This window comes from Neovison vison, chromosome 11, assembly GCF_020171115.1.
Source record: "Neovison vison isolate M4711 chromosome 11, ASM_NN_V1, whole genome shotgun sequence".
NCBI lineage: Eukaryota > Metazoa > Chordata > Mammalia > Carnivora > Mustelidae > Neogale > Neogale vison.
The window spans coordinates 86,001,349-86,025,967 of NC_058101.1; positions in this window are offsets into that span (position 1 = coordinate 86,001,349).

The following is a 24,619-nucleotide window of genomic DNA, read 5'->3' on the forward strand; positions in this document are numbered from 1 at the left end:
TTCCATCTTGTGATTGAGTCTGAGTTTCAAAGCACTGTGGTTCAAAAATATGCAGGGAATGATCCATATCTTTTGGTACCAATTGAAACCTGATTTGTGACCCAGGATGTGATCTATTCTGGAGAATGTTCCATGTGCACTAGAGAAGAATGTGTATTCTGTTGCTTTGGGATGGAGTTTTCTGAATATATATATAAAGTCCATCTAGTCAGTGTGTCATTTAAAGCCTTTTATGTCCTTGTCGATCTTTTGCGCTTAGATGATCCATTTCAGTGAGGGGGTTATTAAAGTCCCCTACTATTATTGTACTATAGTTGATGTGTTTCTTTGATTTTCTTATTCATTGGCTTGTATAATTGGTGGTTTCCATGTTAGGGGTATAAATATTTATAATTGTTAGATCTTCTTGTTGGATAGACCCTTTAATAAGTCTGTTATAGTGTCTTCCTCATCTCTTATTACTTGTATTATCTTTATTCTCCTAATATCAATGATAAGAAAACTAATATAATCCAGATTTTTTAAGTTGTGATAAATGCATGTATGGTTAACATAAAGTAGAATATAATGACAAAGTCTCCAAAGTCAGTTGTTGAAATGAACCTGGCAATGATGAGCAAACTAATAATCAGCCTGCTGCGTTGATACCAAAATATTGATAATGTGACTTTATCAGAGAATGTGCACACACCAACGGACATTAAATCTTTGCATCATTCCCAATAGCCTTTTAGAGGGTCGGTACACAAGTCACGCAGATGATCCCCTCATTCTTACAACAGTTTCCTATTAAAGAAAATCATGGTCTCCCCTATTATGTCTTCAAGTTTTTTTTTTTTCTTAAATACTGTTCATAATTTATCTTATAGACATGTGTATAATACTTAAAATATTTAGTCAATTGACTGACTAGTTGCAGATCAACTCTAAAAACCCATTGATGGAAGTCAGACATCAAAAGCAACATAAAGGAAAAGAAATGTAAGTAAAGAGGGGCGCCCGGGTGGCTCAGTGGGTTAAAGCCTCTGCCTTCAGCTCAAGTCATGGTCTCAGGGTCCTGGGATCAAGCCCTGCATTGAGCTCTTTACCCGGCAGGGAGCCTGCTTCCTCCTCTCTCTGCTTGCCTCTCTACCTACTTGTGATCTCTGTCAAATAAATAAATAAAATATAAAAAAAAAAAGAAATGTAAGTAAAGAGTTCTAATATACAAACAAATACAGTAGAGGCCAAATTACACTAAAAGACTAATAATAAACAGAAATGTAAAAGCCAATAATTCATTCTAACTGTTCAAAAGCTCCCCACTCAAAACATCTGACACACCCCTCATATGGCACCAAAGTGACAGCTCCATATGGACATTAGAATGACAACTTAACAATGTGCTATGTCCTCAAAGAGTTAGATGGATGGTGCAGTTATTAGCCAAGCTGGTGAGCTTTGAAAAAGAATAAAAATGCAAAGCATTCTTTTGCTTTCTTTATGTGCAAGAGCTTTTGAAGAGTACTGAAACGGTTGTAATACAACTGATCTCTCTCAGAAAGGAGGAAAGTTCCAAAAGCTCTCAAATGTAGGGTACAAGGATATCAACAGTGCATCTCTCACTTACGCTATGAAATATTTACACTTTAGTGAACCTGGCCTATTACAGTGAGCAGAAATAGACTCTAGGTCAGCTAGCAAAATGATAATGAACTAGGCTTTGCTTTTGTGGATATTTTTTAAAAAGTACAAAATGCTCTGTGCATTTAAAAGAGGACCTTGAATAGATTATCCATTGGGGATTTTTGCTTTCTTGGCTTTTGTTACAAGTCTCAATTTTAAAACCAGCATTCTGTGATTTAATTCATTATGCTGAGAAGTCTGACTGGATGTACATCTAAGGAGGGTGAAGTAAGCTTCATCGCTGGGCATTTTTTCTTTCCCAAAGCCTCTGAGGAGTTGGTTGATGTGCTCCATTTTCTCCATTTGCTGTGTGGTCTTAAGTGTGGAGATGGACACACACCTGCATCCAATCTGAGTCACATGAACACATAGCTTATCTGGCAGAAAAAGTAAGAGAAACTGGAATGCATAGAAGGGTTTTTCTCTTCTCGGTGATGCCAGTTTCCTATTTTTCTTGTCTCCCCTTTTTTGGAATAAAATAATAAGATTACAAGGCAGGCAATTTTTTGTTGTTGTTTTTTTTCAAGTCCAATTAAAATCTAAAAATAATGAAAATCATAATTCATATTTACATAACTGCTATCCATCCTCTTAAATCTTTGAATGTTAAATGAGTCTGACTTTAAAATAGCCACATATTGTTGGTATACACCAGCTCTTATTTCATAATAGGTGAACTAATGCACACAAAGAGGTTAAATGCTATACTAGGAGATGTACATATCCAAATTGTTATTTTTCAATATTTCAAAAGTCAACTGGAAAACCTAAAAATTAAGAATTCTTAAAAATGTTCAACATGTCATTTTCTAACAAACAAAACAAAAAAGTTCCTGGTTTGCTAATAAACATAAGTTGATATTTGGAAAAATGTATGTCTATAAACTGGAAGATGAAAACTATAGGTAGATAATATAATATTTTTGTGAAAAGTGGTAATATCCTCTTGTCCGCCATTATTGATCAGGTTCACATTTAATTCATTGTAATTCAACTTAGCATGTTTCTGGACTTTCAAGCATTGAATCCTGTATTCCACACAGCAAATGTGAGCCTTGTATAGATATATATTTTTACATACATACATATATATATATGTATAAATATATACATGCATGTATATATGTCATATATAAATATATACATACATATACACATTATAAATGTGTGTGTGTATATTTTATATACATAAAAAGAAAAAAATATATAAAGTTGATCCTTGAAAAATGCAGGGAAGGGGTAGTAAGGGTGCTGACCCTCGGAGCAGTGAAAAATTCATGTATAACTTTTGATTCCCCCAAAACTTACTACTAATAGCCTACTGTTGATCAAAAGCCTTACCAATAACATAATGTTAATCAGCACGAGTTTTTTTATGCTATATTTATTACGTATTGCATTCTTACAGCAAAGTAAGCTAGAGAAAAAAAAATGTTATGGAGAAAATACATTTATAGTACTGTATTTATTGGAAAAAATCTGCATATAAGGAGACCTGTGCAGTTCTAACCAATGTTGTTCAGAAGTCAACTGTATATATACATTTTTCCCTTCTATTCTCACATAGCAAATGTGAGCCTTCAAGAAATAGTTGTGTGTGCAGAAAACTATAGAACTTCAAGCATTTAATAGATTTTGTAACTTCTAGGGGCTCTGTTTTGGAGAATCTTTAACTTCTAGGACCTGAATTCTTTCATGGCTGGCTATGTAATTGGCATGTGTCTGTGATTATAACTTTTTTTATGCTAAACTATAAAATAAAATTGCCTATGAATTTTTTCACACCTAACTTTTCATAATTTTAGTAAAAGGCAAGCAAAATTGTCATCTACTTAAATTACCAGTATAAAAATCATTATCATTTCTTTTGGAAAAAAGACAATATTGATTTAGCCTAAGAATGGTCCAATAATCTGGAGACAATAAATCCTACCATTAGTCTCTTGAAGGGAACATCATGAAGTCAGCCTGGCTTGGGTTCATTCCGGATTTCACCACATATAACACAGTAGGAAAATTCTGTCTCCTCCACTATGAAAGGGACATATTTTTCAAATGCTTCTAAATCCAAGTTACCTTTCCAAATACAGTAATAATTTATGATGTTCCTGTTCAATATTTCAATAGTTCAATATTTACATTATTCTAAATATTATAATGATGAAAAATAAGTATTAGTTATGTTCTCAATTTTCTATTATGGAGGAAGCAATTCATACATGCATGAAATGTTTAAAAAACACCATATAGCCCCATTAACATTTTTATTTTTTATTTTTTCCAAAGATTTTATTTATTTATTTGAGAGAGAAATATAGAGTAAGCATCAGTAGGGGGAGTGAGGCAGGGCCAGGGACAAGGGAGAGCCAGACTCCGCCTTCACCCAGGGCTTGATCCCAGCACCCTGAGATCATGACCTGAGCCAAAGGCAGACACTTAACCAACTGGGCCAGCAGGGACACCCCCCCCCATTAACATTTTTAAATTCAACAGGTATGGTGAGGAAATATATGACCAACTGTAATGGGAAAAAAATTAGAATGAACTGGAAGTTGCTAGGAAATTCTTTTATTTATTTATTTATTTATTTATTTATTATTTTGGAAATTCTAAGTCAGCATTGGCTAGCCACTTGAGACAGCTTATTTTTCAATCTCATCTCACCACTGACATGAATTCCTTCACTTTGGATTATTACATTAATTATTAGTTTCCTTTTGTCCTATAAAATATATCATAAACTCCAGAAAGCTTGAGTTTCCTCCCAACATTTCCCTGCTTAAAACCCTGATCCTGCTATCTATGCATCTAAGTTACTTTTTCTCACTCAAGCAAAACTAACAACACCCAGACCACAATTTTTGGAGATGGCCTAAACTTATAAAAACAGTTCCATTTCTAAAATGATGTGACCATTATACTCTTGGCCTTATCAGTGGTGTATGGTATCCAGCAGTATTAAAATAAAGAAGGAATATTAGTAAGAAATGTGCCCCCCCATAGGACTAGCAGGGGAAAGAAGGGACAACTAGATTAACATCAATATCTAGCTGGACATGGAAGTAATGACATTAGCTGACATAGCTCTCCATCACAGCTTTATTATCAGTCTTGGGGCTGATCCAGTGAAAGATTACTTTCTAACATGCTTCTACCTTTTTACAGTGAAAAGTGGTTCAGTCATACAAAGAAAAATGTTTCTCATCAAATTCATCAAAAATGAGAAAGGGTGCAAAAATACACTATTGTCATGTGAATTAGAATCATCACAATCTGTAAGTTGACATCGTAGACCCTAAAGGAAATACAAAGCTGAGTAAGACTCAGGTCTCTATCTACATTGAGGTAAGGAGTTACAATTACAAAATAATAAGTTAAGCAACAATATGATATAGAGAACTGGGGCATAAAAAGTGTTAAAGAGACACGATGAGAAAATAGTCATTCTTGCTTCAAGGAGAGTGAAAGGGTCTCTGTGTTAATTGCCTTCTCTTCACCTTGTCGGTAAGGAAGGGATTGCCACCCACAGGTTATGGAGATAGGCAAACACACAACCCCTACAAGTAAGATATTATTTGTAACAGATAGATAGCAGTTGATTGGTCACATACACTCACAGACTGAGAGGGGAGGAGATTGCACAGTAGAATGGGTCATATAGGAGTTACACTTGAGGACAGTAAACAACCAGGGACTGTGGGAGGCAGGCTTTATAGTATCAAGAGGGTAAGATGCTTCATGGTCCTCACGGGAGGATGTGATTGGCTTATTGGAATAATTCCATGACCTGGCTGGTAAGTAAAGCCAGCTACTCAGGGACAAGCAGGGACTAGGCCTGGTCATACTGATAAGGAAGGTTGTTTGGCTAGAGGATCTTATCTTTAGAAGCAGAGTGGGGAGGAAAACTTGAGTCACGCCATTTGAGGCTCTTTTGATTTCACCAGATGGTAAAGCAGCACATAATATTGGGCTTTCATTTTAGGCCACACATCATAATCAAGGTAGTAGAATCAAAAGAGGCTGCATTCAGGGGTTACATTTGAATTCTTAAGTTCGACCTCATGGTTGGATAGTAATTCAACTAACAGCGATGGGAGAAGGTAAGAAACTACCTTAAGCAAATGCACGGAAAGTAGAAAGAGCTGGAAATGTTTGAGAAAGTTAATTTTTTAAAAAATATTTTATTTACTTATTTGACAGAGATCACATGTAGAGAGAGAGGCAGGCAGAGAGAAAGGAAGAAGGAGGTTCCCTGCTGAGCAGAGAGCCCAATACAGGGCTAGATCCCAGGATCCTGGGATTGTGACCTGAGCCAAAGGCAGAGGCTTAACCCACTTAACCCGGGAGCCCCGGAAAGTTAATTTTTTTTTAAGTTAATTTTTTTGTGAAAGTACATCTCATCCTTGTGCAAGGGGCCCTGATAACATCTTGTGTATTCTTCTAATTTTAGTAGATGTGCTGCTTATACAAAGATCTCCTTTTAATGAAATAATGGGATATAAGTTCATAGGACAGAGAATCATATTATGTGATTGTATACCAACCTTTGAGCTGCAGCACAAGCCCAGGGAAGGTAAAATCATTTACCTGGGAAGCTTACAATGTCTGACTTACAATATGTTAAAGATTCTTTAGCCATGTGTGTCTCTTCTAACTGAGCCCTACATCTTTATGATTATGGCAACTAACTTTGTGAATTAGACCTAAAAGCATAAACAGTTAGTGTTGGAGACCACTTTTGTTCTCATCCTCCTCTTACCAAGAGATCTTGATTTGCAGAACATTTTGGTAGCATGAAATGCACAGCTCTGAGAGACAATCCACTTCATTCTCAGATGCCCAATTTGTCCCATATGGAACTAGAATGTTTCTTTTTACAACTTCATCTGTTGGCTCAAATGTACTTTCTGAATCAGTATCATCTGGCCTATATGTGACTGAGAAAATGAAAAATGGCTCTGGCAGCTAACAGCTAAATCTTGATGTTCCCAACTGAACATAAACATGATCACAGGATATAAACAACATAAACAATGACCACAAACAATGCATGCCGTGACTGTGATGGAACAGGACAGAGACAATGTCATTCAGGGAACATGTCTGAAATAAGATAGACACAAAAACTTTGCAACCACAAGACTAAAGAAACATACCCTTCTTTTTACTAACATAAGTGATTACTGCTTCTTTATCAAAGACAACTCTAACTGCACTTCAGTACCCTCCCCATTTCTGGGTGAAATTTACCAAGATCTCTCTCCTTCCAGGCAGCACCCAACACAGAATGGACAAAACTTCCTTTACCTCTCTTTAGAATCAGTAGTATAACCCCTAATCCTATAATAGGCCCCTCCCCACTGTCTCTGAGCATGACATCCCATAGTCCCTATGATGTACCTTCTCTCCTGCTATAGAAATTTCCTTGACTGCAGGTGTATTCTTTGTGGTCCTTGACAGTTATGTCATTTGACTTCATCATGAAAGAGATAAGGGGTATGTTAACAGCGGTCTTGGTACATTGCTGGGAGTCAAAGAGACCCGAGTTCTAGCCCAATTAATTAAATGGGATACCTTGGATAGATCTCCAAACCTCTCTAAGCCTCAGTTTTATAGACACAGAATGAGAAAGTTAGACTAGGTTGATGATTTCTGATCCTTGAAGTTTCAAATGTCAGGGACCATAAGTTATTATAAGGGGTTCTTGAGTCCACATGGACATATGAATTTCTGCAGTCAGTGTAATCAATCATTGTATATTAAAATCACAACTAGGTTTCAATTTTAAAAGAAAATTTTATATGTTGGTATTGGAAAACCACTGACTTCTTTTGGAAGTTTATACAGTTGTAACCTTCCTAGTGAACCTTGTCCCACTGATGCAGCCATCAAAAATATTCAATATCATCTTGGAAAGTAAAGAGAATATAGAAGAGCCTGCACAGTTTCTTAGTGGAGTGGAAGGGGAAGTGCCACTAGCAGTCTAAATACCTATTATAAAGCATAAAGCAACCTGAGAACAAATGATACAATGCCCCTAGGAACTTGAGAGCCTGCTCTAGTGCACACTATATTGAACTCCACTTGTTTCCATCATGCTTGGGAATAAAAATACTGAGACTAATGGGTTGATGAGCTCCGTGATTACGAGCAAAATTCTGCCCTGGATTGTTAAGACATGGAAGTCTCCCACAGAGGAGCTACTTCAGAGTAGTAATGAGTTGCAACTTGTTATAGGCATTTGTTAAATCATTAAGATGTAGAAATCTAAAAACCCCCATTTTATCCTTGAATTAACCTCTATGTATAATATCCTATTTTTTCCTCCAGATTTTTTTTTTAAGATTTTATTTTATTTATTTGAGAGAGAGAGACAGTGAGAGAGAGAATGAGCGAGGAGAAGGTCAGAGAGCGAAGCAGACTCCCCATGGAGCTGGGAGCCTGATGTGGGACTCCATCCCGGGACTCCAGGATCACGCCCTGAGCCAGAGGCAGTCGTTTAACCAACTGCGCCACCCAGGCGTCCCTCTCCAGATTCTTAAACTCACAGCCTTCATTTGTTGTGTACTTTATTATGAACCTAAAAGTTGTCTCCTGAATACAGTTTTTGTGCTATATTTAGCAGAGGGATGTTTCCTGTTCTCCCTCTATAGATATTCCTCAATGAGTGCAGTCTTCACTCATTGACACATGAATAGTCTTTCTTCAAACACAGCGTCAGAAAAAGCTTCCTATTCTGTTAGGGGAAGTGGAAATTTATTTGATTTATGAGAATATAGAAAGAGAACTTGGATAGAAATGTCTGTCCTTGAAACCATTATGAGTTTACCCTGATTATTGTCAATCATTTAAATGCTTCTGCAATGCAAGCTATGCTGACCATAACCTTGATTTGATTAAAAGCAAACTATCTAGGATTTTAACTGTTTAAATGGAAATATTTTATGTTTGGAATTTTAAAAAATGTTCATTTACTGGTTTCATAAGAATTCAAAAGATAGGCCTATTTACTACACTGAGTAAAATTATCCTTAAGGATAATAAGTTACCATTTTTTAAGAAATCCCAGCAAGAATTAGTGAATTGATATTTGCACAGTATTCTGAGTCTTCAGGGAAAATATTAGAATGTAATTTAATTGAGTATTTCAAAAAACAAATTATAAGCTTACTAGATCAAATATCATATGTAGTTATGCTGAGTATATACATATGCATAATATCATATCTATGTGTCTGCATGTGTGCATGTTCATGTATGTGTAATTTTGAAGAGGGAGCACTAAACTGCAACCTGACAAGAAGCTTACCAGAAATAGTAAATAGCAACTTAACCGTTAAATATATATGAATATGAGTTACATATTATATTACACATAATATGATTATATATGTATGTGTGCATATATATATATGTGTATATATATATATATATATATATATATGTGTGTGTGTGTGTATAAATTGGTTTTATTCTTATCTGAGACTATACCCAGCACTATTCATGGGATTTATTAGCAGAAAAATGGATGAATAAATAAATGACCCCCCTGGTTAACATCTCTCTTTCCCTTTAACTTCTTATTTGTAGAAAGTTTATATGCACTAAATTTCCTCTAACTTTAGGATAATTTCTCTTCGCTCATTATTTTACTAAAACTGTTTCATTCACTATCCACATTCCAGTTACCAAATTCAAAGGTCTCTTTTATCATTATTCATCATACTGTGCCCCTTGGGGTAGGTAGAATAATTTATCATGATTAAAAATTTTACCATGATTAAAAAAAAATCTCTGTCTCTCAATCATGATACCAATTCTCACATAGCCTCATAAAATTTACAGACATTGCAACTTTTTTCTCTTAGCTTTCTTTCTTCTGAATGTAACATTTTCTCACTCATGTGCTTTCATTTCCTCTACTTTTTACCTTCTTTCCCTGGAAAGGGCACCTGCCATAACCTTATACCCTGAAAACTTCAGATCTATTTCTGCAACAACAACCTACATTGGAATCTTTGTCCGTTTCCTGTTGCTTGTCCATCCTATCATTTGGATGATCTTCTCATATCTCAAATTTGATTTATCCCTACTAAATTCATCATCCTCATCCTAAAATTTATAACTTCGTGACTTACATACTTTTGCCAATGACACTACATTCACTATAGTTATATTCAGGCTTAAAATTACAATTTAGACTACAAAACCAAATATCCATGCTATTATCTTCATAAAGTCTCAAAATTTAACGTGATCTATGACAAAGAGTTTCATGGTCCATTCCCAATCTCAGTTTCAAACTGATAGACAAGCAATCTTCTTACCGCTTACTCTAACCAGCCTCCCCAACCACTCAAAAGTGTTCTGTGGCTTACCTTACCACTGAGTAATATACACTCCGCATTGTTTGTCGTTTTCGACATGATCATAAACAGTTTTTTTTTTTTTTTTTTTAGTTTCCATTATTGCTCACAACTACTATCTTTCAAATACCTTACAGAACAACTTAGGGAGACCACTTGGTGATTTTTAAATATATTCCATGCTTTTTTTTTTTTTCCATTATCTCTGTGCATTCTTTCTAAGATATAAATTACTATGGGTAGAGCTAAAATTGGAAGAAATTACCGTGTACATTTTAGGCAGAAATTCTAAAAAATTTAAAGCAGCTTAAACTTGTTTTCCCTTCTCCTAATGTATCTAATAATTTGATTCTGTTAGATTAATTATATGCATGTTGTATTAGTTTGTGTTAAAAGGTATGTGTTTTTTTGTTGTTGTTGTTTTTGTTTTCCAATTTATTTATTTTCAGAAAAACAGTATTCATTATTTTTTCACCACACCCAGTGCTCCATGCAAGCCATGCCCTCTATAATACCCACCACCTGGTACCCCAACCTCCCACCCCCCCACCATGTGTTGAGTAACAAATGACCACAAACTTACCAGCATAAAACAACAAAAATTTAGTATCCCCAGCTTCTGTAGGTCAGAATCTAGAGCACCCTGGGTGGATTCTCTGTTCAGGGTTTCCCCAGGCTGAAATCAAGGTATGGATTGGGGCTGTGGCTCACATCTGAAGCTCCAGGTCTTCTTCCAAGCTCATGGTATTTTGGCAGATTCATTTCTTTGTCATTGTAGAAATAAAGGCCATATTTTTCCTTTCAGCTTTTGACCATGGACCACTTCCATCTCCTAGATGTCTCTTGCAATTTCTTGCCATAGGACTGCCACTGCCCATCACAGTATGGATGTTTACTTTATCTTCTAGGCCATCTCAAATATGTCTGCCTTTTTCTGATGCAACCAATTAGAGAAAACTTTCTGCTTTTACATATTTCATGTGATTAGATCAAGCCTTCAAGAATAATCTCCCTATAATAAAATCAGCTTATACGGGACCTAAATTATATCTATAAAATCAATTAATAGCAGTACTTACATAGTGTTAACTTGAGTAACTAGGAGAAGGTATGTAAACACCAAGAGTCTTAGGGAGGCATTTAGAATTTGTTTGCCACACATGTCCACATATTTTTTTCAATGCTGTTGACAACAGTTTACCATTAGAAGCCAATAGTCCTTCAGAAGCAGTCAAATCTGTTGACTAATTGCTGGAAAAGGGACAGCAACAAAAATTGTTTACTTTGGTTGTTTATTCACCAACAGTAACGTCAGTAATTAAAGTCAAATGTGGGTATGTATATGTCCCTACTAACTTGTTTTGATAAGATCATTACTATATGATATTCAAAAGCAAATCACTTTGAGAGCCATGCTGAAGATCTTTAATGATTGAAACTGTCAGTTGATAACACCTGCTGTTAAATTATCTAGGCCAACTTCTCTCTTTTCTATGGCACAGACTTTGGGATCAAAATCAAGAATTCAAGCAGTTTCTTTGTGGACAATATTGGACTCGCAGGCACAGCCTTCTGTGCAGAATTTGGGTAGCACTTTCAGTCTGGTTGAAGTATGTGTTAATCTTGGTTAACAAAATAACAGATATAAACTATTTTCCCTTATCTTTAGTCAAACTTCTCCAGAACGTCAACATATCAGAGCTTATCAGAGATGCCAATCGCAAATTAGTTGCCTTGTGAATTCCTAGAATGCAAGGACCAGATCCAAAATATATAAATCTTTAATGCTTTAACTAATCCTAACAATAAATAAATGTTCAATTGAAATATTATATTTGAGTAAGGATTTCTAAGACCATGCTTAGCTCCTTGAAGAAATGGCTTTCTCAAGATTAAATTCTATATACTATACATGAGAAACTCCTCTATAAAGAACATTTTTGCATTTTCTCAAACCTACATTGAAATATCTGATTTGTTACATTTACTGGCTTCCTTTACATCAGTAGCCATGCAGTATCTTTTCCTGTTCATTGCCATATGAGATATAGTTTTGGTGACAGTTCAGTTCAACAAAATGCATTTAGGGACTAAAATCCAAGACACTAGGCCAGGCCAGGAGCATACTAACCTGGAAGAATAATTAATTCCCCACCCTAAAGAGTTTAAAGATACATATGTATTTCTTTTTTCAAGAATATTAAGAGAATATTAGTTATCTGACTCATCGCTCCTTTTCCCCACCTTTTTATTGCTAAGAAACACAGAACTAGATTTTATATTCTCTTCTAGTAACAGATTTTATGGGGCATTTATGCCTTTTTTTTCTTTAAATGGTCTCTGATTTTCTGTGTTCAAACTCTAAAAAATGTTTTTACTATTTATTCTTTAAAAAAAGATTTTATTTAATATTTGAGAGAGAGAGTGGGTGAGAGAGTTGGGGAAAGCACAAGCGGTGGAAGGGGCAGAAGGAGAAGGAGAAGCAGACTCCCAGATGGACAGAGAGCCCAGCAAGGGCTTCAATCCCAGGACCACGGGATCATGGCCTGAGCCAAAGGCAGATGCTTAACTGACTGAGCCACCCAGGCACACTTTACTATTTATTCTTATTGTGAGCTGTTTTAATTTTTTCTTTTTGCAAGTAAGTGGCATTTTTTAAAAGTACCTAAACATTTGCAATAGTCAGTATTTATAGTAATATTTTCTTTCCAAATTAATTATCAGATTAGTTTAGGCATTGAAAACATTCAGAAATATTATCACATAAAATAAAAGACCTTTTATAAAAATTCAATTTTGTAGTCTTTAAACAGATCTTATTGTAAAAAAATATTTTCACTTTAAATAATATCAGAAGATCAACAGATTAGTGTTGATTTTTCTTTAATGATACAATTAGAGTTATAAAAACTCATAAAATTAAATAACTGCTTAGGAATATGCTATAAATCTTCTTTATGACATGAACATCATAAAAAAGCAGTATGTCTTCTAAAATGGCATTATATGTAAGAATGAAAGGGAGAGGAAATTGAAATTTATTGTACTGTTTTTATAGACCAGATCCTGAGCTGAGCATTTTATTTATTTCATCTTATTTATCAACTCATTGGTGATTAGACAGGAGAGTAACATTTGCCTTCCACATGCCAACTACTAAGCTACGCATTTTTGTCATGATTTCTGAAAAGATATATCCTGACATGTAGCTCCTAAAACCCTTGTAAGTTTCTGCATAAGAAGCATAAGGGCATCTTTTGTTATAATATTTAGTTTTGTTTCCTATTCCTGAAATAGTTACAGAACACAAAGGTGAAATGAGTGTCTTTTTGTTGTTTATAACAGACCCCTTTCAACCACACTGGAGTTTATGTTAATGAGGTGACTCTTGGAAAGCCTCTAAGGATGGGAGCTGGGTGCCAAGGGGGTTACCCACATGATTAGAGGGTTGGAACTTTCAGCCCCAGGCTCATTTCCTCCAACATATTTGAATACTCGTAGTAGTTATTGCTTAAGCAATCCCCTAAGTTAATCACATTTCACACACAAAAAAGATGAACCTTGAGGAAGAAACTAGGTAATGTTTATACAGATATAAGGAATGGGATTGAAGTGTGAATCCAGGTGCAGCATGGAGACTTCTGAGATGATCTCCATTGATCCACATCTTGTGCAATCCCATCTTCTGAAATGAGAGAGGGACCTATAACTGGCTTTTAACCAATAAAGTGGAAAAGGCAATGGTAAATCACTTCTATAATTTTCTTATGTTACATGGCAAAGGTGAAAAAAATTGGACAGATATAACTGGAGTCTTTGATCTGTTGACTTTAAGTTAGTTGTAAGGGAGACAACCCTGGATGAACCTGATCTAATAAGGAGAGAACTTTAAAGAGAATCTAGAAGTAAGAGATGGGAAGAAGCAGCAACAGGTAGGCTCTGGTTAGTTTTCAAGAAGCAAATGCCATGTGTGGACAGGGCCATGTGAGAAGGAACTTCATTCTTACAACCACAAGGAGTAAAATTCTGCCGAAATCCCCTGAACTTGGAAGAGGACCTAGAGCTTAGGATGAGTTTGCAGCCCAGTCCATGTCTTGACTTTAGCTCATGAAACCTAAGAAGACTGGTTAAGCTCTGCTCATACTTCTGATCCACAGAAACTGTGAGGTAATAAATCTATGCTGTTTAGGCTACCATATTTGTGGCTATGCCGTGATAAAATCTTGCACACCAAGTCTGACTCATCTAGAATTAACCCTACACTCTTTCCCATTGTGCTGTGATATATGTTCGTATGACACATGACCAATGTCATAGTTGCTTACCAAGAGCTATTTTGTCACAACTCCTTCTTGCTATCATAGAATTTCCCAGCTTCCCTTGCCATCAAGATACAGGAAAGTGAATAAATTAAAGTCACTTTTAAGACATAAAGAGAAGTATCTGACAAAGATTTTTCTTATTGATCAAAGAGAAAAATATGAGAAGCACCATTTGTTTCTTTTTACCTTTAATGTGGTTGTGTGAAGAGCCAATTGTTTGGAAGTGCACTTCCAGACTGTCACTATGAAGGGAAAGTCAAGAATGACAAGAGAGGCTAACCCACAGCCCTGCCATCCGTGAGCTGCTAAGCAACACATTGCATTATGAGAGAACTTCCCCATGGTGTTACTTATGATGATAATAGACATAGTAGATACTAGATGGTAAAGTGTACTTGCAGCTGAAAACGTGCATATTAGTCAAGGTCCTCCAGAAAAACAGAACCAATAGGATGTGTCTGTGTATACACAGAAAGGGATTTATTTTAAGAAATTGGCAGATGAGCTTGTATAGTCTTGGTGAATGCCATATCTGATGGGGGAGGACAGCAGGCTGGAGACTCAAGGAAGAGTGGCAGTTCCGTTCCAGAGGCAGTCTGCTGTAGGACTAGGAAGAGCTGAAGTTGCAGCTGCAGTCCAAGGGCAGTCTGCTGGAGAATTCTCTCTTATTCATGGGAGGTGATCTTTTTTGTTTCAGGCTTTCAACTGATTGGATGAAATCCACCCACATTATGGATGGCCATCTGCTTCACACCCAAGTTTATGGATTTAAATGTAAATCACATTAAAACACCTTCACAAAAACATCTAAAAAAAGATGTTTGACCAAATATCTGAGTACTATTTCCCAGACAAATCAATGCATAAAATTAATCATCACAAAGTCCTGATAGGAGAAAAAGATATACCTCATATGTTTCATCATGATGATTCCTATGCCCTGCATGGGAAAATAAAATTCAGCTTAAACAATAAAAATAGTTATCATTCATTAAATGCTGATTTTATGTCAAGCACCGTGACAGATACTTTTATTGTGTTTAATCTACATATCAAACTTGTGAGAAATTAATTTTTTAGTATTTAATCAACAACTATTTACCACTTACAATGTATCAGGCATGGTTTGGTGGCTACACACAAAACAGTAAACAAGGGGCACCTGGGTGGCTCAGTGGGTTAAGCCGCTGCCTTCGGCTCAGGTCATGATCTCGGGGTCCTGGGATCGAGTCCCGCATCGGGCTCTCTGCTCAGCCGGGAGCCTGCTTCCTCCTCTCTCTCTCTCTCTGCCTGCCTCTGCCTACTTGTGATCTCTCTCTGTCAAATAAATAAATAAAATCTTAAAAAAAAAAAAAAACCAGTAAACAAGAGAAAATCCCTGCCCTCGTGAAATTTAGATTCTAGTGAAATAAGACAAAGGATAGGCCAATTAACAAATAATTATGTGACATAACGTTAGTTAGTGGTAAGTGCTAAGAAGAAATTTAAGCAGGTAAGGGATAAAGAATGAAGAAAGTGGTAATGTATTTTAGAAAGTGGGATTTTACCAGATACAGAAATGATATGAAGGAGTGAGTTATGCAAATATCTAGGAGAAAATGGAACACATGGAAAGAAGAGGAAGGGTCCCAAAGTGAGAATGAGCTCAAAGTGTTCAAGGAACATGAAGGAAAGTGAAGAGGCCCAGGAATTACTTGAATGGAATGAGTCAGGGTGAGTGAGTTAGGAGATGATGGTAGATGTACCTCAAACTAAATCATACACAAATACACTCATTGGAAAGTTAGGTGGTTTTTTTTGTTTGTTTTTTTTGTTTTTTTTGTCTGTTTTTTTTTTTTTTTAAGATTTTATTTATTTATTTGAGCAGGTTAAGGGGGGAGAGAGAGAGCACAAACAGGGGTAGGAGCAGAGGGATAGGGTTGAGCAGACTCCTTGTTGAGCAGAGAGCCCAAAGTAGGGCTTGTTCCCATAATCATGACCTGAACTGAAATCAAGAGTCAGACATTTAACCAACTGAGCCACCCAGGCACCCGGGAAAGTTTTGAATAGGAAACTGGTGTGATTTGATTAAAAGGTTTAAAGGTTCACTCTCTTCCTTGAGTGGAGCCAGCATGGAAAGGGGCGAGGGTGGGAGCAGGTAGGCCACCAGGGGGCTAGTGAAGTGATGCAGGGATTGGGGTGGTATAGGTGGCAGTGTGAGGAGGATTGTTACACGCAATCCCTTTCCAGGATTAAGGAACTAGGCTTGAGGAGTTTCAGAAAATTGCACCAGGTGACATAGCTAGTAAGTGGAATAGATATTCAGAAACAAAGAATTCCAGACTCCAAAACTTGGGCTACTTCTCTGTATTGTTTTCTTACTTAAAGAATTAGTAAAATTTCTATTGTACAAGATTAGTGATGTTTGGGGGAAGTCGTGCTATATGTTATTATACTTCGGGGAAAAAATGACAGCAAAAAAGCTTGACAAAACAAAAATTAAAAGAGAAAAATACCCAAACAACAAAAAATCTCTCTTCAAAGCAAAATGGAATAGAAGGACACAGACAGTTTTAGAGCTTCCTACAGATCCACTTGGTAGGAGAATAATAATGCTTTGTTTTTTCTTGATGAAGATCATTGTAATGACTTCATATAAGGAACAACTTACATCTAGGTAGAGAAGGTATAATTGTTTCACATTTAAACTCTCACAATGTGTAAATAGAACATTGCTGATCACCTTATAAAACACACTGAGCCCGACTTTCACACTCTTCCCCCTTCTACTTTAGAGACAGTCCAAACTTTCCTGAATATTATCTACAATGAGAAATATCTTTTATATTATAACCCAATAAAGACACAAACACACTCTTGAAACAAACATTTCAGAAAATATTTATCTTTACCCTTTATGATGAACTCTGAAATTTTTTATTCTATTCTATTTTTGTTGTTGTTGTTGTTGTTGTTGTTGTTGTTGTTTAATGCTGATTGCAAACCAGTGAATTGATTTAAAGTCTACTACTAGGTCAACGTCCCACAGCTTCAAAAGCATGGAAGTAGAAAAAGGGCTGGAGAAAAATTATAAATATTTAGTTTCAGCACCCATTCATGCCTTTCCCAACTTAGGTGCAGGATTATTGCACAGTTGTTCTGAGGCCAACCCAGAGCCCAAGAGCAACTGGCTCTATAGCCATGAAAGCAGAAACCGTCTATGAGGCACCCTCCTCAACCTTTTTGATCTCTTAAAACTTCACTATTGCCAACACATAGCCATGTGTGGGTGTGACAGAGTTAGGGTTCTCTGGCTGAAACCTAAGATGGATAGAGGCTCTCCTGGCTATGGTGGCCCTTGGTCCACCTGCTTTCCAGGCTGGCAAGGTACCCACTGGTTAACAGTTAAGAGAATGGGATCTGGAACCAGATGTCAAGCGCAGCCCTGCCTAGCAATGATTGTGTAAGCTTCGGAGGAATGCTTAACTTTGTGCTTCAGTTTACTTAGTTTTGTAATAACCCTAATAGGATCTCACAGAGGGCACTGGAATAGTAAATGAGTTGATGTAAACAAAGGGCTCAGCTCAGAGCTTGGCACAAAGTGACCATGCAGTTGATAATTGCTATAATAATAATTACTATTATTACTTTCATCATCATCATTATTATTATCATTAGTGTCAGGGCAAGGTATGAATGCAGAGGGAAAGGGGACAGAAGAGAGTGACTGAAACACGGTTCCTTATTCTTTCACTACTCCCAACTTTAGGCACTTACCAGAACCAAGTAAATGTGAAGAAGCATAGAGCTGAAGTCTTGGAATTTATCAGTCTGACACCTTCACAGATAGGGAGCATGACCCAGAGAGGTTCAGTGACTTCCCAACTCACACAATGGTGTTGAAGCAGAGTTAAGTTTACATTTTGATTTTTATGACACTTAAGTAGTGACTCCTTCCATTTCATGGCATTGTCATTCCTGGCAAGAATTCGTAAGCAATTGTCTCACAGAATTTTTAATTTCCAAAGCCATATGCCAATTGGTATTTATCATGAAGAGCTAAATAGGAACAACAGTAAATATTTTAAAAGATTAAGGGACCCTGGTTTATCAGATATTTAAATGGTTTAGTTTATTTGTGACAGTTTTATGTATTTTAATGATTTATCAATAATATAAATACAAGCTGTCATATCCCTTTTGATTTATTATATGATAAGACCTACATAATATTTGTGCATATTTTTAACATTGCTTTTTAATATTTGATAAATATTTAATGGATAGATACTGAAAATTACTTTTCAATGTTAAGGTAATTATACCTAATAAAAATGCCTAAAAAGAATGTGTGCCCAAATAATACATCATATGTTAATAAAAGAATGCACGTGCACACACACACGGGAGGGAACTGAATAGTCTTTGGGATTAAATTGTTTATTATTTCTCAAGTAAGAAAAAGTTGGAGAACTGGTTCTGTGTATCCCACTAAATGTTCCTGTTTCACATCATATCAGCAGCTGCTAAGGTAAAAAGTGGTGGTGATAGTAATTTCTAGAGGGTCAGCAATACCATCATTCAAATAGTGTACCTAAATCTTTCATCAAGTCATTAGTGGAGTTAATGGTTTTCCAAGTGTATGTTTGTAGATCACGGTATAATATACACACAGAGAATTTACACATATTGAGAGAGGGATAGAGAGAGAGAGAATGAAGAAGAGAGAAAGGGAGAGGGCAAGTAAGCACTGGGTTAGTTTAAAATTTTGGATACACTATATACAAAGAGTTAATAGTAACTAGGAACATTTAAATATTCTGTGGAATAATGGATATTTTTGCTAATAGTGCCAGCTGTTAATAAGAGAATACTTTTCTGGGGCACCTGGGTGGCTTGGTTGGTTGAGCATCTAGCTTTGGCTCAGGTCATGATCGAGTCCTGGGTTCGAGTCCCTAATCAGGTTCCTTGCTCAGTGGGGATCCTGCTTCTCCCTCTGCTTGCTGCTCCCCTTGCTTGTATTTTCTCTCTCTCTCTGACAAATAAATAAAATCTTTGAAAAAAAAGATAAATACTTTTCTAAAATTATAATGATGAGGTTTTTAGTCCTGAATATAATGGTTTATTTGTGATTTCCTAACTAAATTCAATAATTAAAAAATAATAAATTTCCAAAATATATAGGCATACATATTGATGAGCCTACTTGATAATGTATGTTCCTGAATACAGATACAAACAAACAAAATATCAAGACTTTTAAAAGCAGAGAGGGTGTTTTTAATCAATTCACTGAAACATTACCACTTCCCAGAAACTTTCTATAAGCCTGAATCAGAAGTGTTTGACTGATACTACACTTAAAGAGAGAATTACATTGTTTACTTACTTCTGAGTAAGATGACTTTATTAATTTGTGTAATCTAGTGAAAGAAAAAGACTGATAGACACAAACTAATTTTAAACCAACCTAATTTAAAAGTTCTAAGAAAGTTTTATTATTTTTCTAATGGGAATTAGAGCAATAGAATTTAGTTTATGTATTAATAATTAGGAGTTACACATTTAATCTAGACATTTTTCTTTTCACACCATTTATTGAGATTAATACTCTTCGTCTTATCTTTTCATGTTTTGTTGTTAGAAGGCTAACTAATGTTTAGTGAACATTACAAAAACCTACTCTTTGGGAAGGGACTGAGATGCCTACAGAAAAGGACATTTGTTTTTTCTCAAAATAAACATCTTTCTGTAATTCATCTACACGACAAGAGCACTTTCTGTAATTCATTGAAAAACACTGCATATGCTAGCAGTGCCCCTAATTATGTCATGTGACCGTTTGTCTAAAGAGCCCAGCTAAATATAAGGATATGTGATGTAAGTAAACAGAAGGGGAGTGGAAGCCTAGAATTACATGGTACTTTCAGCTTGTGTTTTGCTAAGTGTCTGCGAATTGCCTCCTTCATGTACCTCTTCAAAACCTCACAGCTCCACCTCACTGCAACCCCATCTACAGCACCCAACCCCACGCAGAGTCCAACAAGCTCTGACTATCCTCTTGCAGGAGCAACCTCAAAAGTGTACCACATACCTCTTGCTTTCTGTCCTGAGCTTTTGAAGACTCTGGCTTGGAATAAAGCATCATTCATGGACTCACAACTCCAGCATGAAGGAACTCATGCACACATAGAATACCCCTTGACAACAGAAGGAGGATCCGATGGGCAGATCTTTATTTCTGAGATGTGTTTCATGAGTCTCTGTAGAAGGTCCTGTGACACTGGACACAAGTTGTTACAGTGGTGACCAACTCATTATATTCTTTTATTTTCTGCCCTTTCTTTCAAGATTCACTCCTTCCCCTACCTATTCCTTGATCCTGCTCTCCAGTATCACTTCCCCAAACAGCACTGCATGAAACCTTTTGTTTCAGACTTTGCTTCTGGTAGAACTTCAGCTAACACTCGGTCCTTCCATGATCACATATCCTTGATGGGACTTCAAAGAGGACGGTTGATAGAAAGTGCCAATATATACATACACAAGGTAATATAAGTGTGCATGTGTCTGTGTGATATCCCAACATTAAAAGAAATTCTAAATACTTTTATCAAATGGTCACTATTTATTCTATTACACACTATGTACTCTGGAATAGGAAGCTGGAGTCATGTCCTCTTGGCTTCCCACAGTCTAGACCATGGCTTACTCAGCTCTTCTGTTGTAAAAGTCGCTCCCAAATGGGGCCCATGGCATTCAGCTCTCCTACCCTCACACCTGCTGGCTACCACATCACCATAACTCACCTCATTTCAAAGTACTAAGACCTAGCATGTCTCTTTGTCTTTGTCTTTCTTTAAATACCTGGTTTCAGGCAGATGTATTTTATCAATTAAAATGTTACCGTGTTTAAAATAAAGCATTATAGTGTTTGTTATCTTAATACAAAGGAGATATAGTCTTATTAAAGACAATTTAAGGATTATAGGTAGGAAAATTGACAGTAAACTTAACAATTTAAAAATTTAACAATAAATGCAAGCCTACAATATAACCAATCTATCTTTCTGGTAATTAAACTTCTTAATTTTTATGCACATTTCTTTTTTCCTATGGCAGGAATACATTGGAAATGCAATTTTATCATTGTTTCTAAACAACTGAAGACATCATTAACTTTCAGAGAAAATAAATATCTTTCTATAATATTTTTTGACCGTATGGTTCCTCTTTATCTCTCAACACATTTTTTTCTTTTTAGAGTTACTTGTTCTTCAAACTCTAAGTACTACAGATATAATAACTCAGTCTCTGTCACCATGGGGTTTATAATATAATGGAACAAAAGGATTATGTATGCTGAGAACTAAGATGCACACAGTGCTAAGGGTGTATAAAATATAACCTATTCCAAGGTCAAGAAAGAGAAGTCTAGTGTTACAACATATTTCCTTTAATAAAATGTTTGAATGTTCACTTTATTTCCAATGTTTCATTTATTATTAAAAACTACTCTAGTGTACATATTTCTAGATGAATCTTTGCATAATGTCATGATGACTGATTTAAAATAAATTATTAGAAGAGGAATTGAGGAGTCAAAATGCATATGCCATTTTAAAGATTCTCGTTTGTTTTTATATGTCCTCCAGAAAGGTTTTGCCAAATAATAGCAAATAGAAGATGACCAACTGTGCTGGGGCTTGAGGATGTTTTCCTTCACCCTTGTAATAACGGGTATATTCTCAGTCTCTCAATCTCTCTGCCCCAACTCTCTTCCCCATAAGCAGAGGCCAATTACCTCCTAAGAAGTTACATTTAAAACACAAAAGAAACAGATTTTTAAAAATTAATGTACTTTTTTTTTTTCCCCAGGGAGAGAGAGAGACAGAGGGATTGAGAGTGTGAGTTGGGGTGTTGGAAGAGGGAGAGGGAGGGAGAATTCCAAGCAGACTCTATGCCTGTCAAGGGGCTCAGTCTCAAGAATCTGAGACCACAACCTGATAGCTGAAACTGCTATCAGAGAAACCAAGAAAAATATTTATGTGCTGTCTTAAGGTCACCAGTGAAGCAAGTTTACATTTCTGCAAGAAATGTGAAGTTTCCTGGGCCTCATACTTAAAGACTACCAAACTATTGCTTCAAGGACCTGCTTTGTCTAAAGTCTGAGAGTGACATTTATTAGAAAGTCCAAGAAAAAGCAGGTTAAACTGGTATCAGTATTTCCTTTATGTATTTTACTTTCTTTGGCACAAATTAATGGGTGACATGAGAGCAAATTTAAATCAGTGAAGCAATTAATGAAGTTTTTTTTTTTTCTCAGCATACGCATATTTGAGCAGGAAGTCACTGTGCTCTGCAAAGTAATATGTATTCAACATTTATGAAGCATGTAGCATTTCTCCAATGTACCAGATCTTATGCTAGATTGAAAATAAAGAGGTGAGTTTATAGTTCTCTGCAACAGAAAGCTCAACTCTCTAATCTGGTAGATTTATTTAAGAAAATTATAAAACAATAATATGCTGTAGTGGAAACAAATGGAAAGTACTATAGAATTACTGATAGTTTATATCAAAGACATGACTGTACTTCGATTACTTAAGATAAAAAGAAGCTAGTTTAGTTTAAAAAACTACATGCACATTTTTTAATTTGCAAATTCATTAAGTCTATTGGTATATTTGAGCAACATTTCTAAAGAAAAATATAAAATCATAAAGCCAATGCAGATAAATTACACTCCGTTATGGAGATAATATCTCTCAGTGACACTTTGTTCTGACCAAGCAGCAAGCATTAAATTACTTATTTAGCAAACTTTGTTGGCTAGGAAAGGGTGCCAGAATTAAAATATAATGCAGACAATATATTATTTAGTGCTTGTAGATAAATGTCAGTATGCTCACTGCTGTTTTAAAATGTGTGTGTAATTAAGTATCTTTAATGCAGTTAGACATGATCTTCTGTCCTCAGAGCAGAACTTTCTTTAGTCTGTAAATCTCTCATGCAGCAACACTACCTATATCAGTTCATTAACCTAATCAGACACTTGCAGTTCATCTATGTGAATTACACTTGCACTTGGCAGATAAGGTACTTAGCACTTGTCTATTGTATTTACCCAGAATATGAAAGAAAAATTGTATAAAACATGTTGTCCTTTCTTCCACATAATAAATCCACAAAATAAATGGTCTATCTACAGAATGTCTATGAATATTGGCTTTGTGTTACTGGTAAGGTAACTGCACTTGAAGCAATAGGTTCTTAATTAAAAAGCGATCCACTAGATTCGTGCTAAGTTCTCAAATATTTTAGCATCATGGTCATTTTGCCTAAGTAGCCAATTTTTGTCTTTCTTTTACAATTATTCAACACCATTCCAAGTAGCCCTTATCAGTCACGACTTCAGGAAACCTTCAGAAAGACATTCCAAGAACTAATTCAGAAAAGCAGCATGTTGTAGTGTGTTTCAAAGAGAAATTTATGAAAAAACAAGAACACTTTCGAATGGGCAAGATTCCTTCTGTTTGTACAACTCACAGTGAGCTGGCTAATCTTGTTTTAACAGAGACCAATAATGGTGCTTTCACAGCCTCCTCTCATATATGAGGCCAGGTCTATACCATCATCCAAACTAAATGGCTTTGTAAATAGACAATGCATTGGAAATAATATGAAATATTCAAGTCAGAGGATTTGGGGGCTCCATGCAAATATTTGACTACCAGAATATTCCAAATGAAGCAAATGCTTGGGCAGCCCTCCACTTTGCTGGAACAAAATCTGGCAAAGGCTGACTTTGTACTGGCAAATAGCAGAGTGAAAAGGGACTACTCCCTCGAATACTTGTACAGAAGCATATCACCACTAGGAATACATGACCAAACACAGATTTGCGAAAATGTGTGTATCACTGTAACTGCACAGAAGATTTTATAAACATTTTCAATTGAAAGCCACTGAAAACCCACGAGAATTCCTAGCTGATAGGAAGGTTTAGAGGAGAAAGAGGTGGAGCAGGAAGAGATGGTGGGAACTTTGGGACATGGGGAGATAGCTAATAAACATTTTCATGGGCCTGTTGCCAAAGAATTTGGGAATTACTACTGCACTAACAAAACCCTCTGGAAAGTTTTTACATGAAATCCATATTTATGTCTGAGTTCTGTGGTTGAGCTGGCAGGAAAAGATTCAACTAAGAAATTGATTTACCAAACATTCATTTTATTTATAAAAGACTTCAGCAGGAATGTGCTTTAAAGTTATGAATTTAGAAAT